Source organism: Neopelma chrysocephalum, unplaced genomic scaffold (genome assembly GCF_003984885.1).
Source record: "Neopelma chrysocephalum unplaced genomic scaffold, ASM398488v2 Primary Assembly neopelma1_182857, whole genome shotgun sequence".
Lineage (NCBI taxonomy): Eukaryota > Metazoa > Chordata > Aves > Passeriformes > Pipridae > Neopelma > Neopelma chrysocephalum.
In genome coordinates, this window is record NW_020938095.1 from 29,594 (window position 1) to 39,835 (window position 10,242).

The following is a 10,242-nucleotide window of genomic DNA, read 5'->3' on the forward strand; positions in this document are numbered from 1 at the left end:
GCGGGCTCGGGGGGCTGGTGGTGAAAGGCTGCTCCGGGTGGGGCTGCCCTGGTGTGGGTGGCACTCAGGGGCTCGGAGCTGGCGGCAAAAGGGACCCGGGGGCCGTCTGGCCGCGCAGATGGTCCCGTGGGGAGAGGAGGGTGGGCTTGGGGTGAGTTCTCGGACCCCGGGCAGCTTATCCGGGGTCACACTCAGCTCAGGGGCAAAGCTGCTGAGCCGCTTAACGCTCGTTACAAAACAGGGATGGAGGCAGCCCCTCACCTGGGCCCACCCCCCTCACCTGGGCCCACCCCCGAACCCGAACCCACCACCTCGCCCCCACCTCGGAGCCTCTGGAGTGGAACCCAGAGTCTGGGGGCATCCCGGTACCCCGCTGGCTGTTCCCCCCCTCCTGCCAGAGGAAGGGGGGGGGCCCTGCCGGCATTGCCACCTCCCCCGCGTGCCGGGGGCTTCCCGGGGAGCAGAGACCCCTCCTCACCCTCTCTGCTCTGGGGGAGCGGCAGGGAAAGGAGCCGATCTCAGGTTGGGACAGCGGGGAGGGAAACTGAGGCAGGGAATGGATTGTGCGGGTCCCGGCTGGGAGCCGAGGGGTCCTGAAATCCTGTCCTACAGCGGTTCCCGTGATGTCCCTCTGCCCCGGGGGTCCCGCAGCCGTGAAGCTGCTCCGCGGTGCGCGGTGGCACGGGCGGGACAGGTCAGTGCCGGGGACAGCAGAGTCCCCGGCGGGGTAATCCCGGTAAAGCGGCTCCGGGCTCAGCGGGGAGCGCGGCGCGGCCCCGTCACCTTCGCGGCTCGTCCCGGTCACCGGCGGCACCGGCGCGGGGAGCACGACGGGCTCCGCCCGCGGCCACCAGGGGGCGCTGCCCGGCCGTGACCCCCCCGGGCCCGCCCCGGACCCCCCCCCGGGACCCCCCCCGGGACCCCCCGGGTGCGTGGGACGGGACCCCCGAGCGAGGGTGGGCTGTGCCTCTGCCTGGGCCCAGGGGTGTTCCCCCCACGCGTGTGCGGGATGGGTATGGACGATCCGTGCGCGGGCTGTGCCCCCCCTGTGTGTGCGTGGGCTGGTGGCCGTCCCCCCCCCCGTGGGGGGGCGGGGGGCGGTGTCCCCCCCCCCCGTGTGCGTGGGCTGCGGGATGTGCCCCCCGTGGGTGTTCGGGCTGTGCCCGCCGTGTGCGGGCTGCAGACCCCGCGTGTGCGTGGCTGCGCTTCCTGACCGCGTGTGGTGCTCCCCGCGGGTGCGTGGGCTGGGGGGGTGCCCCCCGTGTGTATGTGTGTGTGCTCTGCCCCCCACAAGTGCAGCGCTGTGCCCCCCGCGTGTGTTTGGGCTGTGCCTCCTCCGTGTGCGTGGGCTTTGGGGGGTCCCCTCCCCGTGTGCGTGTCTGTGCCCCCCGCGCGTGTGTGTGTGCGGGATCTGTGCCCCCCGCGTGCGCGTGTAAACGGGTCGTGTCCCCCGCCGCGGGCTGGCGTGGGGTGTGACCCCGCGTGTGTGCGCGGGCTGCGTCCCCGCGTGGATGCGGGGTTGGCGTCTGTCCCCCCCTCCGCGTGTTCACGGGCTGCGCCCCCCGCGCGTGTTTGTGCTGTGAGTGCCCGCAAGCGAGCCCCGTGCGCCGGCGGGTGCGCGTTTACACGCGTGATCCCTCGCCCGGGTGGGCGCAGCCGTTTGTGCGCTCCCACGCGCCGCCTGCGCCCCGCGCCCGCGCACGCAGGTGCCCACGCGTGTGCCCGGCTCCGTGGGTGCGGGGGACCCGCGGGGACGCGCGGGGACGCGCGTGGGGCGCCCGCCGGCCCTCAGCGTGCGGGACCCGCGGGTGCGCGCGTGGGGGGGGGGGGGGGGGGGGGGGGGGGGGGTGCGCGCGGGCGCGGGGCCGTTGCGTGTCCCGGATCCATCCCGGGTTTTCGGGGCCGCCGTTCCCGGCCGGGGTCTCCGTCCCGGGCGCGATCGGCGCCGCCGCCGCAGTTGCCGGAGCGGGACCCGCCGGGACCCGCCGCCCCCGCCGGGCTCCGGTAACTTTCTCCGGGCGCCCGGGGCGGGCCGGGGGAGCGCGGGGGGAGCCGTCCCGTCCCGTCCCGCCCCAGCCCGGCAGCCGCCGTCCCCCCCCCTGGATGTGCCGCTTCCCTCGCAGACCGAACCGCCGCCGCCGCCGGGGGAACGGGGGACGCGGAGCCGCCGCAGCCGCCGCCGCCCCGCCGGGGTCCGCTCGGAGCCCCCCGGAGGTAGGAGCCGTCGGGAGGGGTCGGGGGACGCGGGAGCCCCGCTCCCGGGATGGCGCCGATCCCTCCGCGGGCCGTCCCGTGAGCTCCGTGGGGGGGGGGCTGGAGAACCGGGACCTCCACCGGGGCTCCCAGCCGGGGGGGGGGGGGACCGGCCACGCGGGGCGGGCGGAGGGGATCGGCCCCACGCGTGCCCCGTCACGTCCCCTCGTGCTCCCGCCCACGCCCGCACGCTCCCGCCGCGCTTTGAGCGCCCGGTGGGTGGCTGGGTGGGTCGGTGTGTGTGTGGGTGGGCTGGGACGGCCGCGCCGGGGCCGGTGGAGCCCCTGGAAGCCCGCGGAGGGGAGGCCTGCTTGGAACTGGGGGCTACTGGGGGCTACTGGGGGCTGTTGGGGGCTGCCGGGTCGGTCCGGACTGGGGCTGTTGGACCGGGAGCAGCGACTGGGTGGAAGTTGCTGCCCCGGCCCCGGTGACGCAGCAGCCGCGGGACTGTCCCGGGGGGGGCTGTGCCAGCTGTGCCACCCACCCTGCCAGCCCCAGGCCACCCTGAGCCTCGTATCCCACCAGCCGGGGTGTCCGCGGGGCTCCGGCACCCACCTCGTGGGCCCCCCGCTCCCGGGAGCTTTGGCGGGGCACGGGGGGCGGCCCCGCGGCCGGAGGGACCCCACCGGCAGCACCCGCTGTTCCCGGGGCCCTGGCACGGCCCCGAGGGGTTGGCGCGGGGACAATGGGTGTCCCCGGTCCCCTGGTGTCCTGCCAGGCCGTGAGGTGGCACTGAACGCTGTGGTGACGGCCCGGGGGCTGCCACCTCTCCGGGGAGGATGGGGCTGGAGAGGACGGAGCTGGGGGGGTCGGCTGTGGAATTTGGGGGACACCCGGCACTGCGGTGACAGTCCGGGGGCTGCACCTCTCCCGGGAGGATGGTGAGGGAGGAGGGGATGGGGCTGAGGGGTGGCTGTGGCGTTCCAGTGCTGTGTTTGGGGACTGAGAAAGCGCCGGGTGCTCCAGCCACGGCTGGGGTCCTGCTCCCAGCCCTGGGAGCAATCTGGGGATTCCAGATGCTGCTGGATACCCTGATTCCATGAGTTTCCCCCCCTCTCTGCTCCGTAGGTTGCGTGTGGCAAACCTGAGCCGATGGATGCGGGTGGGCACTGGGGTTTGGGGGAAGGGAAGAGGAAGCAGCTGGATGAAGTTTCTCCTTCAGAAATTCAGCCCTAGGAAAACTTCCCAGTTTTCCTGCTGCATCCAGCCGAGGCTGACGCTGCCTCTGTGGGCGACAGGGAACGGTTGCCTGGGGGGGGGATCCTCATGTCCCCCTCCATATTCCGGGGTCTTTTCCGTCACAAAGCCGAGCACAAAGTCAGGAGCAGGTTGGGAGCCGAGCGTCTCCGGGCCCCCAGGGCCGGTCTGGTGGGAGGTGGTGGAACAAACTCCGAGCTGGAGCTGGCGGAGCTGCGAGGATCTCCCTGGAGCAGGGAAGTTTCCATCCCGGGAGTGAGTCAGCGCGGACACCTTGTGACGCTGCCCGGGTGGGACAGGCTGTGGGGAGGCGGGTGAAGAGCTCAGGCTCGGAGTGGGATCCGTGGCTCACTGTCCAGAACCTGGGAATTCGCACCATGTTAGGTTCAGGTTGGATATCAGGGAAAATTCCTGCCCTGAAAGGGTAATCAGGCGCTGGAACAGGCAGTGGCGGAGTCGCCGTCCCTGGAATTGTTCAGAAAACATGTGGATGTGGCACTTGGGGACGTGGGTTAGTGGTGGCCCTGTCAGTGCTGGCCTAGTGGTTGGACTCGGTGATCTCGGAGGGCTTTTCCCAACCTTAATGATTCCGTGATTCCCTGATTCTGAGGGTGGACAGGCCGGAAGACACGAGGGCCCTTCGTTCGGTGCCGCCGCTGTGAGTGGCACCCCACAACCACAGTGCCAGCCCCTTATCCCTGGGGAATGCTGCTCTTCCCACCACTCCAACCTGCTGCACGTGTGTGCACACCCTGCACATCCCCACACCCGCACAGGTGCCCCCCTGTACACGTGTGTACACGTGTGTCCATGTGTGTTCACGTGTGCACGGCTCAAGGAGCGTTTGGGTGACGCTCGTGGGGGGATTTTTGGGGTTCCCTGCCCAGGGCCAGGAGTTGGAAGGCTGGTCACGAGGCTGAGTGTGTGCCCACCTCAGTCCCTGTGGCACATCCCAGCCCTTGGGAAGCTGCAGGATAACGAGGTGAGCAGCTGATAAAATAAAATGAAAGAGCTGCCTCGGAGTGGGAACAAGCGGCAGAGCAGGGTCGGGTTTCAGCTCTGCTGCGTCCAGGGTGAGGCTGGGGGGTGTTTCCAGATGTGGAAACCCCACTGTCCAACTCCCAGCCCGGATTTAGGGGAACAGAGCCCTGTCTGGTGCCCCCAGGGGGGCAGAGGACGTCTTCAAGGGGATGGGGTTGCTCTGTGGGGACAGAGTAGGTCTCCAGCCAAGGAACAGGCCACCACCACTCGGGGCAGATCCTTCAGGAGAGACAAATGGATCCCAGCAGGAGAAGGATGGCTGGGGATTTCAGGAACAGCCCAAGGACACTCATTCCACCACCTCTCAGCAGACAGAAGGGTCTCCTACCCCAGGAAGCTCCCTAAATCCCCAAGGGTGCTGCCTTGCTCCGTGCTCAGCACATGAAGCCACAGGCATTTCCACAGATTAACAGGATTCCTGTCATATGTCCCATCCTTTAATGGATGCCGGAGTCCCTGCCGGGTCCTGCACATCCTCCTCTTCCCATCTTTGGAGGAATCCTGCAGGATGGAGCTGTTGGAGTGGGAACAGGCCCAGTGTGAGTCCCCTGACTGCAGCAGGAGGGTGGATCCCGCTGCCTGCCCTGTCCCAGCTCCGATCCCTCGGGATGGCGGGATGGCCGGGATGTCCCCAGCCCCCGTGTCCCTGGGTGCTGGGATGGGATGATGCTCGATGCCATGGGAAGGAGCAGGGCCTGCCAGGGGCTCCCACAGCCGTGACTCAGAGCTTTTATGGGTCCCACATGTTCCGTGTTGCTGCTTCCCTCCAGCGCCGGGGAGGAAGAGGGAAGCATAAAAATTCCTTGTAGCAGCTGCTGCCTCGTGTGTGTTGCCCCCCCCTTACCCTCACCCCAAAACCTTTTCCCCACCCAGCCTGGTGAAGGTGGGGGTCGGGGAGTGGCTGTAGGGGGGCGATTTGGGGGGGGGCAGCGTGTGCTGGGGGCCAAAGCAAACAACGGGCAGCGACCGCCCAGGGACCACCTATGGAGCCCCCCCCGCCCCTTCCCCGGCCTGCCACGGCTTCCTGAGCGGTTCTGCTGTGCTGGAGGGCTGGGGGTCCCTCCTTCCCAGGGGGAACAGCAGCCTGCAGCCCCCCCCTCCGTGGGTTATCCCTGCCCTGGGTGCGCAGGATCGGGCTGCCTGCCTTCCCCTTCCCCAGGCACACGTGTGCCAGCCTGTGGCAACCTGTCCAGGGACGTGTCAGGGCACGGCCCCGGGTGGGTGTGGGTGCACGTGGGAGCGAGGGGTGGATGGTTTTGCCCCCCCCCCGAGATGCGGCGTTGGGGTGCCGGGGGACACCTGGAGGGGTGAGTGGCCCCGGGGAGGGACCTCCGGTCCTCCCTGGGAGTGGTGCGAAGGGCAGGGAAGGATTTCGGGATTGGGTGGGGAATGAGGACGTGTGACGGGGCCGGGGGAGGGCGGATGGAGCGGGGGGATGTCCCGAGCCTGTCCTGGCGGGGACGTCTCTGCCCCTTTCCCTCCGCACCGGCGTAAACGTCCCCCGAAGCCGCTGCTTCCCCGTCTCAGCTTTTCCAGGCCAGGGACCACCTTGGAACGAGCTCGGCAGCCCCCACCAGCACGGGATCGTGACCCTGAGTCGTCCCCTTTCAGACCCCCTGAACCTGAAGCGATGTGCTTTGTGGGGCCGTGGGCCTGGGCAGATTAGCTGCCCCATGCGGAGGGGCTGGGGCTTGGCCCTAAAGCCCGGCCTAAGGGGGGGGGTCAGGGGGGGCAGGTGGGGGGTCTGCACGTCGCTTCTGCTGGAGGCAGAGCCCAGAAACGTGTGGGGTCAGGGGAAGCAGCTCTGAGCACAGAGCGGGGTCCCGGGGCAGGGAAAAGGGGCTTGTTCCAGGGGGGCATCTCCCTGCTGGGAGGAGTGGGGTGACCCTGCCGGGCCCCCCTGTCCTGGCAGGGAGCTGGGATGTGTCCCTGTGATCCTGGACTGTCGCTGGGGGAGCTGGAGGGTCTCTGCCAACCAGGAGACCTGCAGCCCAGGGTTGGGGTCGGGTTTAGGGGTTAGGGTTAGGTGATCTTGGGGCTGCCAGGGGTGGCTGTGCCCATGGTGGGCTGGGGGGGGTCACCTACTCCAGGGGAGACTCTGCCTCTCCTGAGGGGGTGAAAAGGGTACCAAGGGGTCTTCTGGGAGGGACACACACCCTGGCCCCTGCCACACCACCACACCCTGCTCTCTGCCTGCCTCTTCTCCCTGCTCTGGCCCTCCCGTGCTCCTCCCTCAGCGAGGATTTGGGGTGACTGGGCCCTCCCTTGGCTGTTGGAGCTCCCCACACACACACGTGCACATCCCACATGGATGCAGACGTGCCCGTGAGTCCCGAGACTCACATCCATGAGTCCAAACACTCCAGGGGTGTCAGAGACGGCCACGTCCGTCTCTCTCCTTCCCACAGTCTCTCTCCCACCTTCCCACCATTTTGGGGGGTCTCCGCTCCCACCACCCCTCGGTGTCACCAGGCTGGTGTTGCCCCCCAGAACAACTGCCCCGTGACCCCCAAATGCCAGTGCACACACAGAGACACACAGAGAACACGTGTGCACACACACAGACAAGCAGAGAACACGTGTGTTCACACACAGACACGCAGAGAACACGTGTGTTCACACAGGCAATGACAGCAGCACGGCTGCCCCACGCCCGCAGCCCCCCCCCCGGGCCCCCCCGGCCCCCCACGCTGGGGGCTGTGCCGGCGGGTGATGGATTGTGCCACACACAGCTCGGCCGGGCTCCGGGACCGCGGGGGCTAATCCAGCCCTGACATCACATTCCTCCACAGTGGGGCTCCGGGGAGGGTTAACCCTGCCGGGGCTGGGGGCTCGGGGGGACCCCCCGTCACCCCCCGGGGGCTGGGCTGGGGAGGGGGGGCCCTGCAGTACCCACCACTGCGGGCAGGGGGGGGAACAGGAGCGTTCCCGGCGCGTGTGGGACCCGGGGTGGGGGTCTGCAGCGTCACGGGGAGCTGGGGTGGGTGGTCTGCCCCATCCCGGGGTGCAGTGGGGTGCCAGGGTGGGGGTCTGCCCCGTCCCAGGGTGGGAGGTTACAGCCACCTCCTCCCCTGGTGTCCCAGGGCCATCCGTGCCCACCTCTGCCTCTCCCTCCTTCCCCCCGTCCCTGCTCCATCACCCGGCAGCGCCGAGGTCTCTCTGCTCCCACCACCCATCACTTTTGGGGTCTCTCTCTGCTCCCACCCCCCCCTCGGTGTCACCGTCCCGACGTCGTCCCGCGCCACGAGCTCCCTCCATCCCCTTTCCCTCCCTCCGTCTCCTTCCCTCTCCCCCCCACCCCGTCCCCCCAGTGTCCTCAGGAAACTGGAGCCAGATGACAGATTTTAGATGTGTTTGCAGGAAATAAAAGGCGAAGAGCTGGGGGGGGAGGGGGGCGGCCAGCCCTGACCCCCCTCCCGCGCCGCGTTTCGGCGTCTGGAGCCAGCCCTGCTCCGAGAGCTCCCGCCGCTGGCTGCGCTCCTGGTTTTCTTGGCAGAGAGGAGCAGGAATGTGTTTCAGTTTGAGTTTCTTGGCAGGAGGAGAGCGAGGGAAGATTCCCCTCATCCCGCCTGCGCCTGGCTCTCAAATTTATGCCCAAAGGCTGCGACTTGGGTGGGCCGTGGCGGTGTGCGGCCGGCGGGGGAGGCGAGCGCGGCGGTGGGCGAGACGCCGGATGGTTCCCATTGCTTCCCGTTGCTTCCCATTGGCTCCCGGCGTTCCCGGCCCCATCCAGCCTCCTCGGCTCGGGGCTTCGGGGACCCCATGAGCCGGGGGGAGCGTCCCGGGGCCGGGAGCGGTGGGGTTTGGGTGGTTTTGGTGCTGTGCCGGTGCTCGGTGGGGGGATGTGGGGCACTGGGGAGTCGTGGCACTGCGTCGTGCCCACCTGACGCCCTCCTGGCACCCACCTTGCCAGGCTGGCTCTGCTCAGCAAACCTCTCCCTGCCTGCACCCAGCACAGCGGGACCCTCACCCATCATTGCACCTCGGTGGGTGCGGGGGACCAGAGGGACCCCAAACCTGCCCCCGGGTGGCACAGGAGGTGCTGGAGGGGGCACAGGAGGTGCTGGAGGGGGGCACAGGGGGAGCACAGCCCTGGGCAGGGAGGTGGTGTGAGAACTGGGGGTGCTGAGGTGTGTGTGTTCCCCGTGTGAGGTGCCACGCTGTGCCACACGTGTGTGCTCCGTGTGCTCCGTGTGCCCAGCCCTGGAAGTGTCACCCAAGGCCGGCTTGGACGGGGCTTGGAGCAACCTGGGCTAGTGGAAGGTGTCCCTGCAAGCCCCCCCCACGCAGGTCTGTGGAGTTGGGGGGTGGGTGCAGCCCCCCCTCCCTCTGTGCCCGCCGTTAGCCTGGCAGGGTGAGGGGGTCGGGCAGGGTGAGGGGTCGGGCAGGAGGCTCCTCTGGGGCTAATCCCCAAACTTTCCTGTGAGGCCCAGGGTCCAGCGGGCAGGTGAGCCCCCCCCCCCCGTTCCTCCTCATCTCCCGTTCCCCTTTCCCTCCCCAGTTCCACCACGGTCCCGGGCAGCCCCCTCCCCTCTGCCTGCCCCGCTGCCCCCCCCCCTCCATTCTTCCTGCCTGACACTCTCACAAAGCCCCGAGACGAGCTTTCAAAGGGGCAACTCATGCGGAAGAATTGCCGCCCCCCTCGCCCCCCCCCCGCTCCAAACGCGACCCAGCGCTTTTCCCAGCGGGGTGAGGGGCTCCCACTCCCCCCAGACCCCTTGTTTGGGGCGATTCCCTCCGTCTCCAAGGGGGAGCCTGAGGGGGCAGGAGCCCTTGTCCCCGGTGCCACCCACATCTGCCTCGTCCCGTGGTGGCTTCTCCCGCTCCTCTGTCCTTCGTGTCAGCCCTCGGGGGTCTCGGGGCGGGACAGGGACCGGGGTGGGGTGGTGGAGGGATGGGGGGCGGGACGGTGGCCGTGAGAAGGAGTGGATGAGGGCCAGGCTGGTGGCCGTGGGTGGGGATGGGGTCGGGGGGGGGCAGGACGGTGACCTGGGCGTGGGGATGGATCGGGGGCAGGACGGGGGCCCTGGGTGGGGGTGGGACCAGGCTCAGGGCAGGACCTCGGGGATCCACGGTGGGCTGGGCTGAGCCCCTGGGCAGGGGCACGGCGTGTGGGTGGGACCGGGGCAGGGTGGGGACCCGCGGGCAGGGTGGGGACCCGCGGGCAAGGCAGGGCTGGGTGGGACCCGTGGAGGATCCGTGGGGAGAGAGGAGCGGGGAGCCAGCTCCGGTCCTTGGCCCGGGAATGGTTCCAACTGTGCCTCGTCTTCCCGTTTCGTGGAATCCCAGGATGGTTTGGGTTGGAAGAAACTGTAAAGCCCATCCAGTCCCACCCCGTGCCCTGGGCAGGGACACCTTCCACCAGCCCAGGCTGCTCCGAGCCCCGTCCAACCCGGCCTTGGGCACTCCCAGGGATCCAGGGGCAGCCACAGCTTCTCTGGGCAACCTGTGCCAGGGCTTCCCCACCCTCCCAGGGCGGAATTTCTTCCCGACACCCCCAAATCTCCCCTGTTTTAGTTTAAAACCACCCCGGGGGGGGGTCGGGGGGGCTGGCTTCCCCCCCCTCCCCCGCAGGGTCAGGGGTGCTCCGGGGGGGTCCCTCTGCCCCGTCCAGCTCATCTGTCCTCCCTCCTCCAGGCCTCGATTTCCCCGTGTGCCACCAGCCCGGGCACCGCGGGTATGGGCTGGCGCCGGGGGCCGAACACCCCGGGGATGGTGAGTCTCCGGTTTTGGGGAGGGCCGCGGGGGGGG